This window comes from Limanda limanda, chromosome 5 (genome assembly GCF_963576545.1).
Source record: "Limanda limanda chromosome 5, fLimLim1.1, whole genome shotgun sequence".
Lineage (NCBI taxonomy): Eukaryota > Metazoa > Chordata > Actinopteri > Pleuronectiformes > Pleuronectidae > Limanda > Limanda limanda.
This window is the reverse complement of record NC_083640.1, coordinates 27909959-27927849: the sequence shown is the minus strand read 5'-3', so window position 1 is coordinate 27927849 and position 17891 is coordinate 27909959. Positions and strand designations below refer to the sequence as shown.

Here is a 17891-nt window from a genome sequence, read left to right as displayed (position 1 = left end):
GATTTAGTAAACGACTCACTATGCCTTATTGAGATATTTTGTACACATACACATGGTTACAAAAAACGTATATAAAGTAAGATATTTCATGGATCAATCATGTATTTAAATTCAGAGAAGCTTGAATCAATGATTGGATCGCTCTACGTTAAACCTGACAACAGAGCACTAAGACCACGTGGCCTAATGGACAAGGCGTCTGACTTCGAATCAGAAGATTGAGGGTTCGAGTCCCTTCGTGGTTGAATGTTCCTCAATTTACAAAAATATCTACATTGTAGTGCCTTAAGTAAAACATTTAATGCTGGATGTGGTGTACACACAATGAAAAAAAGCTCACCAACAATTGACTAAGACCAAAACACATCTTACTGTATAAAGTTGCTTTTCTATTTAAACTCTCATGGGTTCAAGACCCTTTGTGCTTTAAAATAGCATGTTATTGTTCACTACTTGGAGAGGAATCTGGCAATAACAGTGAGAGATCAAACACAAGGCTGTTTTTTTGATGAAATGGCATTGCATTCGTTACAAACAACTGGCCAGTATGGGGCTTGAACCCATGACCTTGGCGTTATTAGCACCACGCTCTGACCATCTGAGCTAACCGGCCACAATGTAGTGAAGAGAACTAAGACCACGTGGCCTAATGGACAAGGCGTCTGACTTTGAATCTGAAGATTGAGGATTCGAGTCCCTTTGTCGTTGAATGTTCCACAATTTACACAAATATCTACATTGTAGTGCCTTAAGTAAAAATGAAATGCTGGATGTGGTGTACACACAATGAAAAAAAACTCACCAACAATTGACTAAGACCAAAACGCATCTTACTGTATAAAGTTGCTTTTCTATTTCAAATCTCAGGGGTTCAAGACCCTTTGTGCTTTAAAATAGCATATTATTGTTCACAACTTGGGGAGGATACTGGCAATAATAGCAAAAGAACAAACACACATGTTTTTTTTGGTGGAATGCCATTGCATTCGTTACTGACCATCTGAGCTAACCGGCCACAAACTAAGTGAAAATAGACTCCATTCATTTGTCCAGTGTTCATTTTGCACAGGGTGAACAACAGTAGAAGGGCAGTAACAAATATCTACAGTGTAGTGCCTTAAGTAAAAAATTAAATGCTGGATGTGGTGTACACACAATGAAAAAAAGCTCACCAACAATTGACTAAGACCAAAACACATCTTACTGTATAAAGTTTGCTTTCTATTTCAAATCTCAGGGGTTCAAGACCCTTTGTGCTTTAAAATAGCATGTTATTGTTCACTACTTGGAGAGGAATCTGGCAATAACAGTGACAGATCAAACACAAGGCTGTTTTTTTGATGAAATGGTATTGCATTCGTTACAAACAACTGGCCAGTATGGGGCTTGAACCCATGACCTTGGCGTTATTAGCACCACGCTCTGACCATCTGAGCTAACCGGCCACAATATAGTGAGGATAGACTCCATTTATTATTCCACTGTTCCTTTTGCACAGGGAAAACCACAGTAGAAGTGCAGTATGATTTAGTAAACGACTCACTATGCCTCATTGAGATATTTTGTACACATACACATGGTTACAAAAAACGTATATAAAGTAAGATATTTCATGGATCAATCTTTCGGTCATGTATTTAAATTCAGAGAAGCTTTAATCAATGATTGGATCGCTCTACGTTAAACCTGACAACAGAGCACTAAGACCACGTGGCCTAATGGACAAGGCGTCTGACTTCGAATCAGAAGATTGAGGGTTCGAGTCCCTTCGTGGTTGAATGTTCCTCAATGTACAAAAATATCTACATTGTAGTGCCTTAAGTAAAAAATTAAATGCTGGATGTGGTGTACAGACAATGAAAAAAAGCTCACCAACAATTGACTAAGGCCAAAACACATCTTACTGTATAAAGTTGCTTTTCTATTTAAACTCTCATGGGTTCAAGACCCTTTGTGCTTTAAAATAGCATGTTATTGTTCACTACTTGGAGAGGAATCTGGCAATAACAGTGAGAGATCAAACACAAGGCTGTTTTTTTGATGAAATGGCATTGCATTCGTTACAAACAACTGGCCAGTATGGGGCTTGAACCGATGACCTTGGCGTTATTAGCACCACGCTCTGACCATCTGAGCTAACATAAGTAAAAATGAAATGCTGGATGTGGTGTACACACAATGAAAAAAAGCTCACCAACAATTGACTAAGACCAAAACACATCTCACTGTATAAAGTTGCTTTTCTATTTAAAATCTCAGGTGTTCAAGACCCTTTGTGCTTTAAAATAGCATGTTATTGTTCACAACTTGGGGAGGATATTGGCAATAATAGTGAAAGAACAAACACACATGTTTTTTTTGGTGAAATGCCATTGCATTCGTCACAAACAACTGGCCAGTATGGGGATTGAACCCATGACCTTGGCGTTATTAGCACCATGCTCTGACCATCTGAGCTAACCGGCCACAAAATAAGTGAAAATAGACTCCATTCATTTGTCCAGTGTTCATTTTGCACAGGGTGAACAACAGTAAAAGGGCAGTAACAAATATCTACAGTGTAGTGCCTTAAGTAAAAAATTAAATGCTGGATGTGGTGTACACACAATGAAAAAAAGCTCACCAACAATTGACTAAGACCAAAACACATCTTACTGTATAAAGTTGCTTTTCTATTTAAAATCTCAGGGGTTCAAGACCCTTTGTGCTTTAAAATAGCATATTATTGTTCACAACTTGGGGAGGATACTGGCAATAATAGTGAAAGAACAAACACATGTTTTTTTTGGTGAAATGGCATTGCAGACGTTACAAACAACTGGCCAGTATGCATATGACCTTGGCGTTATTAGCACCACGCTCTGACCATCTGAGCTAACCGGCCACAATATAGTGAGGATAGACTCCATTTATTATTCCACTGTTCATTTTGCACAGGGAAAACCACAGTAGAAGTGCAATATGATTTAGTAAACGACTCACTATGCCTTATTGAGATATTTTGTACACATACACATGGTTACAAAAAACGTATATAAAGTAAGATATTTCATGGATCAATCTTTCGGTCATGTATTTAAATTCAGAGAAGCTTTAATCAATGATTGGATCGCTCTACGTTAAACCTGACAACAGAGCACTAAGACCACGTGGCCTAATGGACAAGGCGTCTGACTTCGAATCAGAAGATTGAGGGTTCGAGTCCATTCGTGGTTGAATGTTCCTCAATTTACAAAAATATATACATTGTAGTGCCTTAAGTAAAAAATTAAATGCTGGATGTGGTGTACACACAATGAAAAAAAGCTCACCAACAATTGACTAAGACCAAAACACATCTTACTGTATAAAGTTGCTTTTCTATTTAAACTCTCATGGGTTCAAGACCCTTTGTGCTTTAAAATAGCATGTTATTGTTCACTACTTGGAGAGGAATCTGGCAATAACAGTGAGAGATCAAACACAAGGCTGTTTTTTTGATGAAATGGCATTGCATTCGTTACAAACAACTGGCCAGTATGGGGCTTGAACCCATGACCTTGGCGTTATTAGCACCACGCTCTGACCATCTGAGCTAACCGGCCACAATACAGTGAGGATAGACTCCATTTATTATTCCACTGTTCCTTTTGCACAGGGAAAACCACAGTAGAAGTGCAGTATGATTTAGTAAACGACTCACTATGCCTTATTGAGATATTTTGTACACATACACATGGTTACAAAAAACGTATATAAAGTAAGATATTTCATGGATCAATCTTTCGGTCATGTATTTAAATTCAGAGAAGCTTTAATCAATGATTGGATCGCTCTACGTTAAACCTGACAACAGAGCACTAAGACCACGTGGCCTAATGGACAAGGCGTCTGACTTCGAATCAGAAGATTGAGGGTTCGAGTCCCTTCGTGGTTGAATGTTCCTCAATTTACAAAAATATATACATTGTAGTGCCTTAAGTAAAAAATTAAATGCTGGATGTGGTGTACACACAATGAAAAAAAGCTCACCAACAATTGACTAAGACCAAAACACATCTTACTGTATAAAGTTGCTTTTCTATTTAAACTCTCATGGGTTCAAGACCCTTTGTGCTTTAAAATAGCATGTTATTGTTCACTACTTGGAGAGGAATCTGGCAATAACAGTGAGAGATCAAACACAAGGCTGTTTTTTTGATGAAATGGCATTGCATTCGTTACAAACAACTGGCCAGTATGGGGCTTGAACCCATGACCTTGGCGTTATTAGCACCACGCTCTGACCATCTGAGCTAACCGGCCACAATGTAGTGAAGAGAACTAAGACCACGTGGCCTAATGGACAAGGCGTCTGACTTTGAATCAGAAGATTGAGGATTCGAGTCCCTTTGTGGTTGAATGTTCCACAATTTACACAAATATCTACATTGTAGTGCCTTAAGTAAAAATGAAATGCTGGATGTGGTGTACACACAATGAAAAAAAGCTCACCAACAATTGACTAAGACCAAAACGCATCTTACTGTATAAAGTTGCTTTTCTATTTCAAATCTCAGGGGTTCAAGACCCTTTGTGCTTTAAATTGCATATTATTGTTCACAACTTGGGGAGGATATTGGCAATAATAGTGAAAGAACAAACACAAATGTTTTTTTTGGTGAAATGCCATTGCATTCGTCACAAACAACTGGCCAGTATGGGGATTGAACCCATGACCTTGGCGTTATTAGCACCACGCTCTGACCATCTGAGCTAACCGGCCACAATATAGTGAGGATAGACTCCATTTATTATTCCACTGTTCCTTTTGCACAGGGAAAACCACAGTAGAAGTGTAGTATGATTAAGTAAACGACTCACTATGCCTTATTGAGATATTTTGTACACATACACATACACATGGTTACAAAAAACTTATATAAAGTAAGATATTTCATGGATCAATCTTTCGGTCATGTATTTAAATTCAGAGAAGCTTTAATCAATGATTGGATCGCTCTACGTTAAACCTGACAACAGAGCACTAAGACCAAGTGGCCTAATGGACAAGGCGTCTGACTTCGAATCAGAAGATTGAGGGTTCGAGTCCATTCGTGGTTGAATGTTCCTCAATTTACAAAAATATCTACGTTGTAGTGCCTTAAGTAAAAAATTAAATGCTGGATGTGGTGTACACACAATGAAAAAAAGCTCACCAACAATTGACTAAGACCAAAACACATCTCACTGTATAAAGTTGCTTTTCTATTTAAAATCTCAGGGGTTCAAGACCCTTTATGCTTTAAAATAGCATGTTATTGTTCACAACTTGGGGAGGATACTGGCAATAATAGTGAAAGAACAAACACACATGTTTTTTTTGGTGAAATGGCATTGAAGACGTTACAAACAACTGGCCAGTATGGGGATTGAACCCATGACCTTGGCGTTATTAGCACCATGCTCTGACCATCTGAGCTAACCGGCCACAAAATAAGTGAAAATAGACTCCATTCATTTGTCCAGTGTTCATTTTGCACAGGGTGAACAACAGTAAAAGGGCAGTAACAAATATCTACATTGTAGTGCCTTAAGTAAAAAATTAAATGCTGGATGTGGTGTACACACAATGAAAAAAAGCTCACCAACAATTGACTAAGACCAAAACACATCTCACTGTATAAAGTTGCTTTTCTATTTAAAATCTCAGGTGTTCAAGACCCTTTGTGCTTTAAAATAGCATGTTATTGTTCACAACTTGGGGAGGATACTGGCAATAATAGTGAAAGAACAAACACACATGTTTTTTTTGGTGAAATGGCATTGCAGACGTTACAAACAACTGGCCAGTATGGGGATTGAACCCATGACCTTGGCGTTATTAGCACCATGCTCTGACCATCTGAGCTAACCGGCCACAAAATAAGTGAAAATAGACTCCATTCATTTGTCCAGTGTTCATTTTGCACAGGGTGAACAACAGTAAAAGGGCAGTAACAAATATCTACAGTGTAGTGCCTTAAGTAAAAAATTAAATGCTGGATGTGGTGTACACACAATGAAAAAAAGCTCACCAACAATTGACTAAGACCAAAACACATCTTACTGTATAAAGTTGCTTTTCTATTTAAAATCTCAGGGGTTCAAGACCCTTTGTGCTTTAAAATAGCATATTATTGTTCACAACTTGGGGAGGATACTGGCAATAATAGTGAAAGAACAAACACATGTTTTTTTTGGTGAAATGGCATTGCAGACGTTACAAACAACTGGCCAGTATGCATATGACCTTGGCGTTATTAGCACCACGCTCTGACCATCTGAGCTAACCGGCCACAATATAGTGAGGATAGACTCCATTTATTATTCCACTGTTCATTTTGCACAGGGAAAACCACAGTAGAAGTGCAATATGATTTAGTAAACGACTCACTATGCCTTATTGAGATATTTTGTACACATACACATGGTTACAAAAAACGTATATAAAGTAAGATATTTCATGGATCAATCTTTCGGTCATGTATTTAAATTCAGAGAAGCTTTAATCAATGATTGGATCGCTCTACGTTAAACCTGACAACAGAGCACTAAGACCACGTGGCCTAATGGACAAGGCGTCTGACTTCGAATCAGAAGATTGAGGGTTCGAGTCCATTCGTGGTTGAATGTTCCTCAATTTACAAAAATATATACATTGTAGTGCCTTAAGTAAAAAATTAAATGCTGGATGTGGTGTACACACAATGAAAAAAAGCTCACCAACAATTGACTAAGACCAAAACACATCTTACTGTATAAAGTTGCTTTTCTATTTAAACTCTCATGGGTTCAAGACCCTTTGTGCTTTAAAATAGCATGTTATTGTTCACTACTTGGAGAGGAATCTGGCAATAACAGTGAGAGATCAAACACAAGGCTGTTTTTTTGATGAAATGGCATTGCATTCGTTACAAACAACTGGCCAGTATGGGGCTTGAACCCATGACCTTGGCGTTATTAGCACCACGCTCTGACCATCTGAGCTAACCGGCCACAATACAGTGAGGATAGACTCCATTTATTATTCCACTGTTCCTTTTGCACAGGGAAAACCACAGTAGAAGTGCAGTATGATTTAGTAAACGACTCACTATGCCTTATTGAGATATTTTGTACACATACACATGGTTACAAAAAACGTATATAAAGTAAGATATTTCATGGATCAATCTTTCGGTCATGTATTTAAATTCAGAGAAGCTTTAATCAATGATTGGATCGCTCTACGTTAAACCTGACAACAGAGCACTAAGACCACGTGGCCTAATGGACAAGGCGTCTGACTTCGAATCAGAAGATTGAGGGTTCGAGTCCCTTCGTGGTTGAATGTTCCTCAATTTACAAAAATATATACATTGTAGTGCCTTAAGTAAAAAATTAAATGCTGGATGTGGTGTACACACAATGAAAAAAAGCTCACCAACAATTGACTAAGACCAAAACACATCTTACTGTATAAAGTTGCTTTTCTATTTAAACTCTCATGGGTTCAAGACCCTTTGTGCTTTAAAATAGCATGTTATTGTTCACTACTTGGAGAGGAATCTGGCAATAACAGTGAGAGATCAAACACAAGGCTGTTTTTTTGATGAAATGGCATTGCATTCGTTACAAACAACTGGCCAGTATGGGGCTTGAACCCATGACCTTGGCGTTATTAGCACCACGCTCTGACCATCTGAGCTAACCGGCCACAATACAGTGAGGATAGACTCCATTTATTATTCCACTGTTCCTTTTGCACAGGGAAAACCACAGTAGAAGTGCAGTATGATTTAGTAAACGACTCACTATGCCTTATTGAGATATTTTGTACACATACACATGGTTACAAAAAACGTATATAAAGTAAGATATTTCATGGATCAATCTTTCGGTCATGTATTTAAATTCAGAGAAGCTTTAATCAATGATTGGATCGCTCTACGTTAAACCTGACAACAGAGCACTAAGACCACGTGGCCTAATGGACAAGGCGTCTGACTTCGAATCAGAAGATTGAGGGTTCGAGTCCCTTCGTGGTTGAATGTTCCTCAATTTACAAAAATATATACATTGTAGTGCCTTAAGTAAAAAATTAAATGCTGGATGTGGTGTACACACAATGAAAAAAAGCTCACCAACAATTGACTAAGACCAAAACACATCTTACTGTATAAAGTTGCTTTTCTATTTAAACTCTCATGGGTTCAAGACCCTTTGTGCTTTAAAATAGCATGTTATTGTTCACTACTTGGAGAGGAATCTGGCAATAACAGTGAGAGATCAAACACAAGGCTGTTTTTTTGATGAAATGGCATTGCATTCGTTACAAACAACTGGCCAGTATGGGGCTTGAACCCATGACCTTGGCGTTATTAGCACCACGCTCTGACCATCTGAGCTAACCGGCCACAATGTAGTGAAGAGAACTAAGACCACGTGGCCTAATGGACAAGGCGTCTGACTTTGAATCAGAAGATTGAGGATTCGAGTCCCTTTGTGGTTGAATGTTCCACAATTTACACAAATATCTACATTGTAGTGCCTTAAGTAAAAATGAAATGCTGGATGTGGTGTACACACAATGAAAAAAAGCTCACCAACAATTGACTAAGACCAAAACGCATCTTACTGTATAAAGTTGCTTTTCTATTTCAAATCTCAGGGGTTCAAGACCCTTTGTGCTTTAAATTGCATATTATTGTTCACAACTTGGGGAGGATATTGGCAATAATAGTGAAAGAACAAACACAAATGTTTTTTTTGGTGAAATGCCATTGCATTCGTCACAAACAACTGGCCAGTATGGGGATTGAACCCATGACCTTGGCGTTATTAGCACCACGCTCTGACCATCTGAGCTAACCGGCCACAATATAGTGAGGATAGACTCCATTTATTATTCCACTGTTCCTTTTGCACAGGGAAAACCACAGTAGAAGTGTAGTATGATTAAGTAAACGACTCACTATGCCTTATTGAGATATTTTGTACACATACACATACACATGGTTACAAAAAACTTATATAAAGTAAGATATTTCATGGATCAATCTTTCGGTCATGTATTTAAATTCAGAGAAGCTTTAATCAATGATTGGATCGCTCTACGTTAAACCTGACAACAGAGCACTAAGACCAAGTGGCCTAATGGACAAGGCGTCTGACTTCGAATCAGAAGATTGAGGGTTCGAGTCCATTCGTGGTTGAATGTTCCTCAATTTACAAAAATATCTACGTTGTAGTGCCTTAAGTAAAAAATTAAATGCTGGATGTGGTGTACACACAATGAAAAAAAGCTCACCAACAATTGACTAAGACCAAAACACATCTCACTGTATAAAGTTGCTTTTCTATTTAAAATCTCAGGGGTTCAAGACCCTTTATGCTTTAAAATAGCATGTTATTGTTCACAACTTGGGGAGGATACTGGCAATAATAGTGAAAGAACAAACACACATGTTTTTTTTGGTGAAATGGCATTGAAGACGTTACAAACAACTGGCCAGTATGGGGATTGAACCCATGACCTTGGCGTTATTAGCACCATGCTCTGACCATCTGAGCTAACCGGCCACAAAATAAGTGAAAATAGACTCCATTCATTTGTCCAGTGTTCATTTTGCACAGGGTGAACAACAGTAAAAGGGCAGTAACAAATATCTACAGTGTAGTGCCTTAAGTAAAAAATTAAATGCTGGATGTGGTGTACACACAATGAAAAGAAGCTTACCAACAATTGACTAAGACCAAAACACATCTTACTGTATAAAGTTGCTTTTCTATTTCAAATCTCAGGGGTTCAAGACCCTTTGTGCTTTAAAATAGCATATTATTGTTCACAACTTGGGGAGGATACTGGCAATAATAGTGAAAGAACAAACACATGTTTTTTTTGGTGAAATGGCATTGCAGACGTTACAAACAACTGGCCAGTATGCATATGACCTTGGCGTTATTAGCACCACGCTCTGACCATCTGAGCTAACCGGCCACAATATAGTGAGGATATACTCCATTTATTATTCCACTGTTCATTTTGCACAGGGAAAACCACAGTAGAAGTGCAATATGATTTAGTAAACGACTCACTATGCCTTATTGAGATATTTTGTACACATACACATGGTTACAAAAAACGTATATAAAGTAAGATATTTCATGGATCAATCATGTATTTAAATTCAGAGAAGCTTGAATCAATGATTGGATCGCTCTACGTTAAACCTGACAACAGAGCACTAAGACCACGTGGCCTAATGGACAAGGCGTCTGACTTCGAATCAGAAGATTGAGGGTTCGAGTCCCTTCGTGGTTGAATGTTCCTCAATTTACAAAAATATCTACATTGTAGTGCCTTAAGTAAAACATTTAATGCTGGATGTGGTGTACACACAATGAAAAAAAGCTCACCAACAATTGACTAAGACCAAAACACATCTTACTGTATAAAGTTGCTTTTCTATTTAAACTCTCATGGGTTCAAGACCCTTTGTGCTTTAAAATAGCATGTTATTGTTCACTACTTGGAGAGGAATCTGGCAATAACAGTGAGAGATCAAACACAAGGCTGTTTTTTTGATGAAATGGCATTGCATTCGTTACAAACAACTGGCCAGTATGGGGCTTGAACCCATGACCTTGGCGTTATTAGCACCACGCTCTGACCATCTGAGCTAACCGGCCACAATGTAGTGAAGAGAACTAAGACCACGTGGCCTAATGGACAAGGCGTCTGACTTTGAATCAGAAGATTGAGGATTCGAGTCCCTTTGTCGTTGAATGTTCCACAATTTACACAAATATCTACATTGTAGTGCCTTAAGTAAAAATGAAATGCTGGATGTGGTGTACACACAATGAAAAAAAGCTCACCAACAATTGACTAAGACCAAAACGCATCTTACTGTATAAAGTTGCTTTTCTATTTCAAATCTCAGGGGTTCAAGACCCTTTGTGCTTTAAATTGCATATTATTGTTCACAACTTGGGGAGGATATTGGAAATAATAGTGAAAGAACAAACACACATGTTTTTTTTGGTGAAATGCCATTGCATTCGTCACAAACAACTGGCCAGTATGGGGATTGAACCCATGACCTTGGCGTTATTAGCACCACGCTCTGACCATCTGAGCTAACCGGCCACAATATAGTGAGGATAGACTCCATTTATTATTCCACTGTTCCTTTTGCACAGGGAAAACCACAGTAGAAGTGTAGTATGATTAAGTAAACGACTCACTATGCCTTATTGAGATATTTTGTACACATACACATACACATGGTTACAAAAAACTTATATAAAGTAAGATATTTCATGGATCAATCTTTCGGTCATGTATTTAAATTCAGAGAAGCTTAAATCAATGATTGGATCGCTCTACGTTAAACCTGACAACAGAGCACTAAGACCACGTGGCCTAATGGACAAGGCGTCTGACTTCGAATCAGAAGATTGAGGGTTCGAGTCCATTCGTGGTTGAATGTTCCTCAATTTACAAAAATATCTACATTGTAGTGCCTTAAGTAAAAAATTAAATGCTGGATGTGGTGTACACACAATGAAAAAAAGCTCACCAACAATTGACTAAGACCAAAACACATCTCACTGTATAAAGTTGCTTTTCTATTTAAAATCTCAGGGGTTCAAGACCCTTTGTGCTTTAAAATAGCATGTTATTGTTCACAACTTGGGGAGGATACTGGCAATAATAGTGAAAGAACAAACACACATGTTTTTTTTGGTGAAATGGCATTGCAGACGTTACAAACAACTGGCCAGTATGGGGATTGAACCCATGACCTTGGCGTTATTAGCACCATGCTCTGACCATCTGAGCTAACCGGCCACAAAATAAGTGAAAATAGACTCCATTCATTTGTCCAGTGTTCATTTTGCACAGGGTGAACAACAGTAAAAGGGCAGTAACAAATATCTACAGTGTAGTGCCTTAAGTAAAAAATTAAATGCTGGATGTGGTGTACACACAATGAAAAAAAGCTCACCAACAATTGACTAAGACCAAAACACATCTTACTGTATAAAGTTGCTTTTCTATTTCAAATCTCAGGGGTTCAAGACCCTTTGTGCTTTAAAATAGCATATTATTGTTCACAACTTGGGGAGGATACTGGCAATAATAGTGAAAGAACAAACACATGTTTTTTTTGGTGAAATGGCATTGCAGACGTTACAAACAACTGGCCAGTATGCATATGACCTTGGCGTTATTAGCACCACGCTCTGACCATCTGAGCTAACCGGCCACAATATAGTGAGGATAGACTCCATTTATTATTCCACTGTTCATTTTGCACAGGGAAAACCACAGTAGAAGTGCAATATGATTTAGTAAACGACTCACTATGCCTTATTGAGATATTTTGTACACATACACATGGTTACAAAAAACGTATATAAAGTAAGATATTTCATGGATCAATCTTTCGGTCATGTATTTAAATTCAGAGAAGCTTTAATCAATGATTGGATCGCTCTACGTTAAACCTGACAACAGAGCACTAAGACCACGTGGCCTAATGGACAAGGCGTCTGACTTCGAATCAGAAGATTGAGGGTTCGAGTCCCTTCGTGTTTGAATGTTCCTCAATTTACAAAAATATATACATTGTAGTGCCTTAAGTAAAAAATTAAATGCTGGATGTGGTGTACACACAATGAAAAAAAGCTCACCAACAATTGACTAAGACCAAAACACATCTTACTGTATAAAGTTGCTTTTCTATTTAAACTCTCATGGGTTCAAGACCCTTTGTGCTTTAAAATAGCATGTTATTGTTCACTACTTGGAGAGGAATCTGGCAATAACAGTGAGAGATCAAACACAAGGCTGTTTTTTTGATGAAATGGCATTGCATTCGTTACAAACAACTGGCCAGTATGGGGCTTGAACCCATGACCTTGGCGTTATTAGCACCACGCTCTGACCATCTGAGCTAACCGGCCACAATGTAGTGAAGAGAACTAAGACCACGTGGCCTAATGGACAAGGCGTCTGACTTTGAATCAGAAGATTGAGGATTCGAGTCCCTTTGTGGTTGAATGTTCCACAATTTACACAAATATCTACATTGTAGTGCCTTAAGTAAAAATGAAATGCTGGATGTGGTGTACACACAATGAAAAAAAGCTCACCAACAATTGACTAAGACCAAAACGCATCTTACTGTATAAAGTTGCTTTTCTATTTCAAATCTCAGGGGTTCAAGACCCTTTGTGCTTTAAATTGCATATTATTGTTCACAACTTGGGGAGGATATTGGCAATAATAGTGAAAGAACAAACACAAATGTTTTTTTTGGTGAAATGGCATTGCAGACGTTACAAACAACTGGCCAGTATGGGGATTGAACCCATGACCTTGGCTTTATTAGCACCATGCTCTGACCATCTGAGCTAACCGGCCACAAAATATGTGAAAATAGACTCCATTCATTTGTCCAGTGTTCATTTTGCACAGGGTGAACAACAGTAGAAGTGTAGTATGATTAAGTAAACGACTCACTATGCCTTATTGAGATATTTTGTACACATAAACATACACATGGTTACAAAAAACTTATATAAAGTAAGATATTTCATGGATCAATCTTTCGGTCATGTATTTAAATTCAGAGAAGCTTTAATCAATGATTGGATCGCTCTACGTTAAACCTGACAACAGAGCACTAAGACCACGTGGCCTAATGGACAAGGCGTCTGACTTCGAATCAGAAGATTGAGGGTTCGAGTCCATTCGTGGTTGAATGTTCCTCAATTTACAAAAATATCTACATTGTAGTGCCTTAAGTAAAAAATTAAATGCTGGATGTGGTGTACACACAATGAAAAAAAGCTCACCAACAATTGACTAAGACCAAAACACATCTCACTGTATAAAGTTGCTTTTCTATTTAAAATCTCAGGGGTTCAAGACCCTTTGTGCTTTAAAATAGCATGTTATTGTTCACAACTTGGGGAGGATACTGGCAATAATAGTGAAAGAACAAACACACATGTTTTTTTTGGTGAAATGGCATTGCAGACGTTACAAACAACTGGCCAGTATGGGGATTGAACCCATGACCTTGGCGTTATTAGCACCATGCTCTGACCATCTGAGCTAACCGGCCACAAAATAAGTGAAAATAGACTCCATTCATTTGTCCAGTGTTCATTTTGCACAGGGTGAACAACAGTAAAAGGGCAGTAACAAATATCTACAGTGTAGTGATTAAGTAAAAAATTAAATGCTGGATGTGGTGTACACACAATGAAAAAAAAGCTCACCAACAATTGACTAAGACCAAAACACATCTTACTGTATAAAGTTGCTTTTCTATTTCAAATCTCAGGGGTTCAAGACCCTTTGTGCTTTAAAATAGCATATTATTGTTCACAACTTGGGGAGGATACTGGCAATAATAGTGAAAGAACAAACACATGTTTTTTTTGGTGAAATGGCATTGCAGACGTTACAAACAACTAGCCAGTATGCATATGACCTTGGCGTTATTAGCACCACGCTCTGACCATCTAAGCTAACCGGCCACAATATAGTGAGGATAGACTCCATTTATTATTCCACTGTTCATTTTGCACAGGGAAAACCACAGTAGAAGTGCAATATGATTTAGTAAACGACTCACTATGCCTTATTGAGATATTTTGTACACATACACATGGTTACAAAAAACGTATATAAAGTAAGATATTTCATGGATCAATCTTTCGGTCATGTATTTAAATTCAGAGAAGCTTTAATCAATGATTGGATCGCTCTACGTTAAACCTGACAGCAGAGCACTAAGACCACGTGGCCTAATGGACAAGGCGTCTGACTTCGAATCAGAAGATTGAGGGTTCGAGTCCCTTCGTGGTTGAATGTTCCTCAATTTACAAAAATATATACATTGTAGTGCCTTAAGTAAAAAATTAAATGCTGGATGTGGTGTACACACAATGAAAAAAAGCTCACCAACAATTGACTAAGACCAAAACACATCTTACTGTATAAAGTTGCTTTTCTATTTAAACTCTCATGGGTTCAAGACCCTTTGTGCTTTAAAATAGCATGTTATTGTTCACTACTTGGAGAGGAATCTGGCAATAACAGTGAGAGATCAAACACAAGGCTGTTTTTTTGATGAAATGGCATTGCATTCGTTACAAACAACTGGCCAGTATGGGGCTTGAACCCATGAACTTGGCGTTATTAGCACCACGCTCTGACCATCTGAGCTAACCGGCCACAATGTAGTGAAGAGAACTAAGACCACGTGGCCTAATGGACAAGGCGTCTGACTTTGAATCAGAAGATTGAGGATTCGAGTCCCTTTGTGGTTGAATGTTCCACAATTTACACAAATATCTACATTGTAGTGCCTTAAGTAAAAATGAAATGCTGGATGTGGTGTACACACAATGAAAAAAAGCTCACCAACAATTGACTAAGACCAAAACGCATCTTACTGTATAAAGTTGCTTTTCTATTTCAAATCTCAGGGGTTCAAGACCCTTTGTGCTTTAAATTGCATATTATTGTTCACAACTTGGGGAGGATATTGGCAATAATAGTGAAAGAACAAACACACATGTTTTTTTTGGTGAAATGCCATTGCATTCGTCACAAACAACTGGCCAGTATGGGGATTGAACCCATGACCTTGGCGTTATTAGCACCACGCTCTGACCATCTGAGCTAACCGGCCACAATATAGTGAGGATAGACTCCATTTATTATTCCACTGTTCCTTTTGCACAGGGAAAACCACAGTAGTAGTGTAGTATGATTAAGTAAACGACTCACTATGCCTTATTGAGATATTTTGTACACATACACATACACATGGTTACAAAAAACTTATATAAAGTAAGATATTTCATGGATCAATCTTTCGGTCATGTATTTAAATTCAGAGAAGCTTTAATCAATGATTGGATCGCTCTACGTTAAACCTGACAACAGAGCACTAAGACCAAGTGGCCTAATGGACAAGGCGTCTGACTTCGAATCAGAAGATTGAGGGTTCGAGTCCATTCGTGGTTGAATGTTCCTCAATTTACAAAAATATCTACATTGTAGTGCCTTAAGTAAAAAATTAAATGCTGGATGTGGTGTACACACAATGAAAAAAAGCTCACCAACAATTGACTAAGACCAAAACACATCTCACTGTATAAAGTTGCTTTTCTATTTAAAATCTCAGGGGTTCAAGACCCTTTGTGCTTTAAAATAGCATGTTATTGTTCACAACTTGGGGAGGATACTGGCAATAATAGTGAAAGAACAAACACACATGTTTTTTTTGGTGAAATGGCATTGCAGACGTTACAAACAACTGGCCAGTATGGGGATTGAACCCATGACCTTGGCGTTATTAGCACCATGCTCTGACCATCTGAGCTAACCGGCCACAAAATAAGTGAAAATAGACTCCATTCATTTGTCCAGTGTTCATTTTGCACAGGGTGAACAACAGTAAAAGGGCAGTAACAAATATCTACAGTGTAGTGCCTTAAGTAAAAAATTAAATGCTGGATGTGGTGTACACACAATGAAAAAAAGCTCACCAACAATTGACTAAGACCAAAACACATCTTACTGTATAAAGTTGCTTTTCTATTTCAAATCTCAGGGGTTCAAGACCCTTTGTGCTTTAAAATAGCATATTATTGTTCACAACTTGGGGAGGATACTGGCAATAATAGTGAAAGAACAAACACATGTTTTTTTTGGTGAAATGGCATTGCAGACGTTACAAACAACTGGCCAGTATGCATATGACCTTGGCGTTATTAGCACCACGCTCTGACCATCTGAGCTAACCGGCCACAATATAGTGAGGATATACTCCATTTATTATTCCACTGTTCATTTTGCACAGGGAAAACCACAGTAGAAGTGCAATATGATTTAGTAAACGACTCACTATGCCTTATTGAGATATTTTGTACACATACACATGGTTACAAAAAACGTATATAAAGTAAGATATTTCATGGATCAATCTTTCGGTCATGTATTTAAATTCAGAGAAGCTTGAATCAATGATTGGATCGCTCTACGTTAAACCTGACAACAGAGCACTAAGACCACGTGGCCTAATGGACAAGGCGTCTGACTTCGAATCAGAAGATTGAGGGTTCGAGTCCCTTCGTGGTTGAATGTTCCTCAATTTACAAAAATATCTACATTGTAGTGCCTTAAGTAAAAAATTTAATGCTGGATGTGGTGTACACACAATGAAAAAAAGCTCACCAACAATTGACTAAGACCAAAACACATCTTACTGTATAAAGTTGCTTTTCTATTTAAACTCTCATGGGTTCAAGACCCTTTGTGCTTTAAAATAGCATGTTATTGTTCACTACTTGGAGAGGAATCTGGCAATAACAGTGAGAGATCAAACACAAGGCTGTTTTTTTGATGAAATGGCATTGCATTCGTTACAAACAACTGGCCAGTATGGGGCTTGAACCCATGACCTTGGCGTTATTAGCACCACGCTCTGACCATCTGAGCTAACCGGCCACAATGTAGTGAAGAGAACTAAGACCACGTGGCCTAATGGACAAGGCGTCTGACTTTGAATCAGAAGATTGAGGATTCGAGTCCCTTTGTGGTTGAATGTTCCACAATTTACACAAATATCTACATTGTAGTGCCTTAAGTAAAAATGAAATGCTGGATGTGGTGTACACACAATGAAAAAAAGCTCACCAACAATTGACTAAGACCAAAACGCATCTTACTGTATAAAGTTGCTTTTCTATTTCAAATCTCAGGGGTTCAAGACCCTTTGTGCTTTAAATTGCATATTATTGTTCACAACTTGGGGAGGATATTGGCAATAATAGTGAAAGAACAAACACACATGTTTTTTTTGGTGAAATGCCATTGC

The 17891-nt window shown here is 38.1% G+C and overlaps 34 non-coding genes across 34 annotated transcripts; 13 read left to right on the top strand and 21 right to left on the bottom strand.

The window, feature by feature from the left end:
- Positions 1–172: 172 nt before the first annotated feature.
- Positions 173–245, top strand: trnar-ucg (transfer RNA arginine (anticodon UCG)). The gene has a single exon. It is a non-coding gene; the product is annotated as a tRNA-Arg (tRNA).
- A 294-nt stretch (positions 246–539) lies between these two features.
- trnai-aau (transfer RNA isoleucine (anticodon AAU)) lies at positions 540–613 on the bottom strand. The gene has a single exon. It is a non-coding gene; the product is annotated as a tRNA-Ile (tRNA).
- A 758-nt stretch (positions 614–1371) lies between these two features.
- On the bottom strand, positions 1372–1445 carry trnai-aau (transfer RNA isoleucine (anticodon AAU)). Its single transcript has one exon. It is a non-coding gene; the product is annotated as a tRNA-Ile (tRNA).
- A 259-nt stretch (positions 1446–1704) lies between these two features.
- On the top strand, positions 1705–1777 carry trnar-ucg (transfer RNA arginine (anticodon UCG)). Its single transcript has one exon. It is a non-coding gene; the product is annotated as a tRNA-Arg (tRNA).
- A 615-nt stretch (positions 1778–2392) lies between these two features.
- Positions 2393–2466, bottom strand: trnai-aau (transfer RNA isoleucine (anticodon AAU)). The gene has a single exon. It is a non-coding gene; the product is annotated as a tRNA-Ile (tRNA).
- Positions 2467–3143: 677 nt separating this feature from the next.
- trnar-ucg (transfer RNA arginine (anticodon UCG)) lies at positions 3144–3216 on the top strand. Its single transcript has one exon. It is a non-coding gene; the product is annotated as a tRNA-Arg (tRNA).
- A 294-nt stretch (positions 3217–3510) lies between these two features.
- trnai-aau (transfer RNA isoleucine (anticodon AAU)) lies at positions 3511–3584 on the bottom strand. Its single transcript has one exon. It is a non-coding gene; the product is annotated as a tRNA-Ile (tRNA).
- Positions 3585–3843: 259 nt separating this feature from the next.
- Positions 3844–3916, top strand: trnar-ucg (transfer RNA arginine (anticodon UCG)). The gene has a single exon. It is a non-coding gene; the product is annotated as a tRNA-Arg (tRNA).
- A 294-nt stretch (positions 3917–4210) lies between these two features.
- On the bottom strand, positions 4211–4284 carry trnai-aau (transfer RNA isoleucine (anticodon AAU)). The gene has a single exon. It is a non-coding gene; the product is annotated as a tRNA-Ile (tRNA).
- A 386-nt stretch (positions 4285–4670) lies between these two features.
- On the bottom strand, positions 4671–4744 carry trnai-aau (transfer RNA isoleucine (anticodon AAU)). Its single transcript has one exon. It is a non-coding gene; the product is annotated as a tRNA-Ile (tRNA).
- A 631-nt stretch (positions 4745–5375) lies between these two features.
- On the bottom strand, positions 5376–5449 carry trnai-aau (transfer RNA isoleucine (anticodon AAU)). The gene has a single exon. It is a non-coding gene; the product is annotated as a tRNA-Ile (tRNA).
- Positions 5450–5804: 355 nt separating this feature from the next.
- trnai-aau (transfer RNA isoleucine (anticodon AAU)) lies at positions 5805–5878 on the bottom strand. The gene has a single exon. It is a non-coding gene; the product is annotated as a tRNA-Ile (tRNA).
- A 677-nt stretch (positions 5879–6555) lies between these two features.
- Positions 6556–6628, top strand: trnar-ucg (transfer RNA arginine (anticodon UCG)). The gene has a single exon. It is a non-coding gene; the product is annotated as a tRNA-Arg (tRNA).
- Positions 6629–6922: 294 nt separating this feature from the next.
- Positions 6923–6996, bottom strand: trnai-aau (transfer RNA isoleucine (anticodon AAU)). The gene has a single exon. It is a non-coding gene; the product is annotated as a tRNA-Ile (tRNA).
- A 259-nt stretch (positions 6997–7255) lies between these two features.
- Positions 7256–7328, top strand: trnar-ucg (transfer RNA arginine (anticodon UCG)). The gene has a single exon. It is a non-coding gene; the product is annotated as a tRNA-Arg (tRNA).
- A 294-nt stretch (positions 7329–7622) lies between these two features.
- trnai-aau (transfer RNA isoleucine (anticodon AAU)) lies at positions 7623–7696 on the bottom strand. The gene has a single exon. It is a non-coding gene; the product is annotated as a tRNA-Ile (tRNA).
- Positions 7697–7955: 259 nt separating this feature from the next.
- On the top strand, positions 7956–8028 carry trnar-ucg (transfer RNA arginine (anticodon UCG)). The gene has a single exon. It is a non-coding gene; the product is annotated as a tRNA-Arg (tRNA).
- A 294-nt stretch (positions 8029–8322) lies between these two features.
- Positions 8323–8396, bottom strand: trnai-aau (transfer RNA isoleucine (anticodon AAU)). Its single transcript has one exon. It is a non-coding gene; the product is annotated as a tRNA-Ile (tRNA).
- A 386-nt stretch (positions 8397–8782) lies between these two features.
- On the bottom strand, positions 8783–8856 carry trnai-aau (transfer RNA isoleucine (anticodon AAU)). The gene has a single exon. It is a non-coding gene; the product is annotated as a tRNA-Ile (tRNA).
- Positions 8857–9487: 631 nt separating this feature from the next.
- On the bottom strand, positions 9488–9561 carry trnai-aau (transfer RNA isoleucine (anticodon AAU)). Its single transcript has one exon. It is a non-coding gene; the product is annotated as a tRNA-Ile (tRNA).
- Positions 9562–10230: 669 nt separating this feature from the next.
- On the top strand, positions 10231–10303 carry trnar-ucg (transfer RNA arginine (anticodon UCG)). Its single transcript has one exon. It is a non-coding gene; the product is annotated as a tRNA-Arg (tRNA).
- A 294-nt stretch (positions 10304–10597) lies between these two features.
- On the bottom strand, positions 10598–10671 carry trnai-aau (transfer RNA isoleucine (anticodon AAU)). The gene has a single exon. It is a non-coding gene; the product is annotated as a tRNA-Ile (tRNA).
- A 386-nt stretch (positions 10672–11057) lies between these two features.
- Positions 11058–11131, bottom strand: trnai-aau (transfer RNA isoleucine (anticodon AAU)). The gene has a single exon. It is a non-coding gene; the product is annotated as a tRNA-Ile (tRNA).
- Positions 11132–11396: 265 nt separating this feature from the next.
- Positions 11397–11469, top strand: trnar-ucg (transfer RNA arginine (anticodon UCG)). Its single transcript has one exon. It is a non-coding gene; the product is annotated as a tRNA-Arg (tRNA).
- Positions 11470–11762: 293 nt separating this feature from the next.
- trnai-aau (transfer RNA isoleucine (anticodon AAU)) lies at positions 11763–11836 on the bottom strand. Its single transcript has one exon. It is a non-coding gene; the product is annotated as a tRNA-Ile (tRNA).
- Positions 11837–12513: 677 nt separating this feature from the next.
- Positions 12514–12586, top strand: trnar-ucg (transfer RNA arginine (anticodon UCG)). Its single transcript has one exon. It is a non-coding gene; the product is annotated as a tRNA-Arg (tRNA).
- A 294-nt stretch (positions 12587–12880) lies between these two features.
- trnai-aau (transfer RNA isoleucine (anticodon AAU)) lies at positions 12881–12954 on the bottom strand. The gene has a single exon. It is a non-coding gene; the product is annotated as a tRNA-Ile (tRNA).
- Positions 12955–13680: 726 nt separating this feature from the next.
- trnar-ucg (transfer RNA arginine (anticodon UCG)) lies at positions 13681–13753 on the top strand. Its single transcript has one exon. It is a non-coding gene; the product is annotated as a tRNA-Arg (tRNA).
- Positions 13754–14046: 293 nt separating this feature from the next.
- Positions 14047–14120, bottom strand: trnai-aau (transfer RNA isoleucine (anticodon AAU)). The gene has a single exon. It is a non-coding gene; the product is annotated as a tRNA-Ile (tRNA).
- Positions 14121–14797: 677 nt separating this feature from the next.
- Positions 14798–14870, top strand: trnar-ucg (transfer RNA arginine (anticodon UCG)). The gene has a single exon. It is a non-coding gene; the product is annotated as a tRNA-Arg (tRNA).
- Positions 14871–15624: 754 nt separating this feature from the next.
- On the bottom strand, positions 15625–15698 carry trnai-aau (transfer RNA isoleucine (anticodon AAU)). The gene has a single exon. It is a non-coding gene; the product is annotated as a tRNA-Ile (tRNA).
- A 631-nt stretch (positions 15699–16329) lies between these two features.
- trnai-aau (transfer RNA isoleucine (anticodon AAU)) lies at positions 16330–16403 on the bottom strand. Its single transcript has one exon. It is a non-coding gene; the product is annotated as a tRNA-Ile (tRNA).
- Positions 16404–17080: 677 nt separating this feature from the next.
- On the top strand, positions 17081–17153 carry trnar-ucg (transfer RNA arginine (anticodon UCG)). Its single transcript has one exon. It is a non-coding gene; the product is annotated as a tRNA-Arg (tRNA).
- A 294-nt stretch (positions 17154–17447) lies between these two features.
- On the bottom strand, positions 17448–17521 carry trnai-aau (transfer RNA isoleucine (anticodon AAU)). The gene has a single exon. It is a non-coding gene; the product is annotated as a tRNA-Ile (tRNA).
- Between the last annotated feature and the right edge of the window lie 370 nt (positions 17522–17891).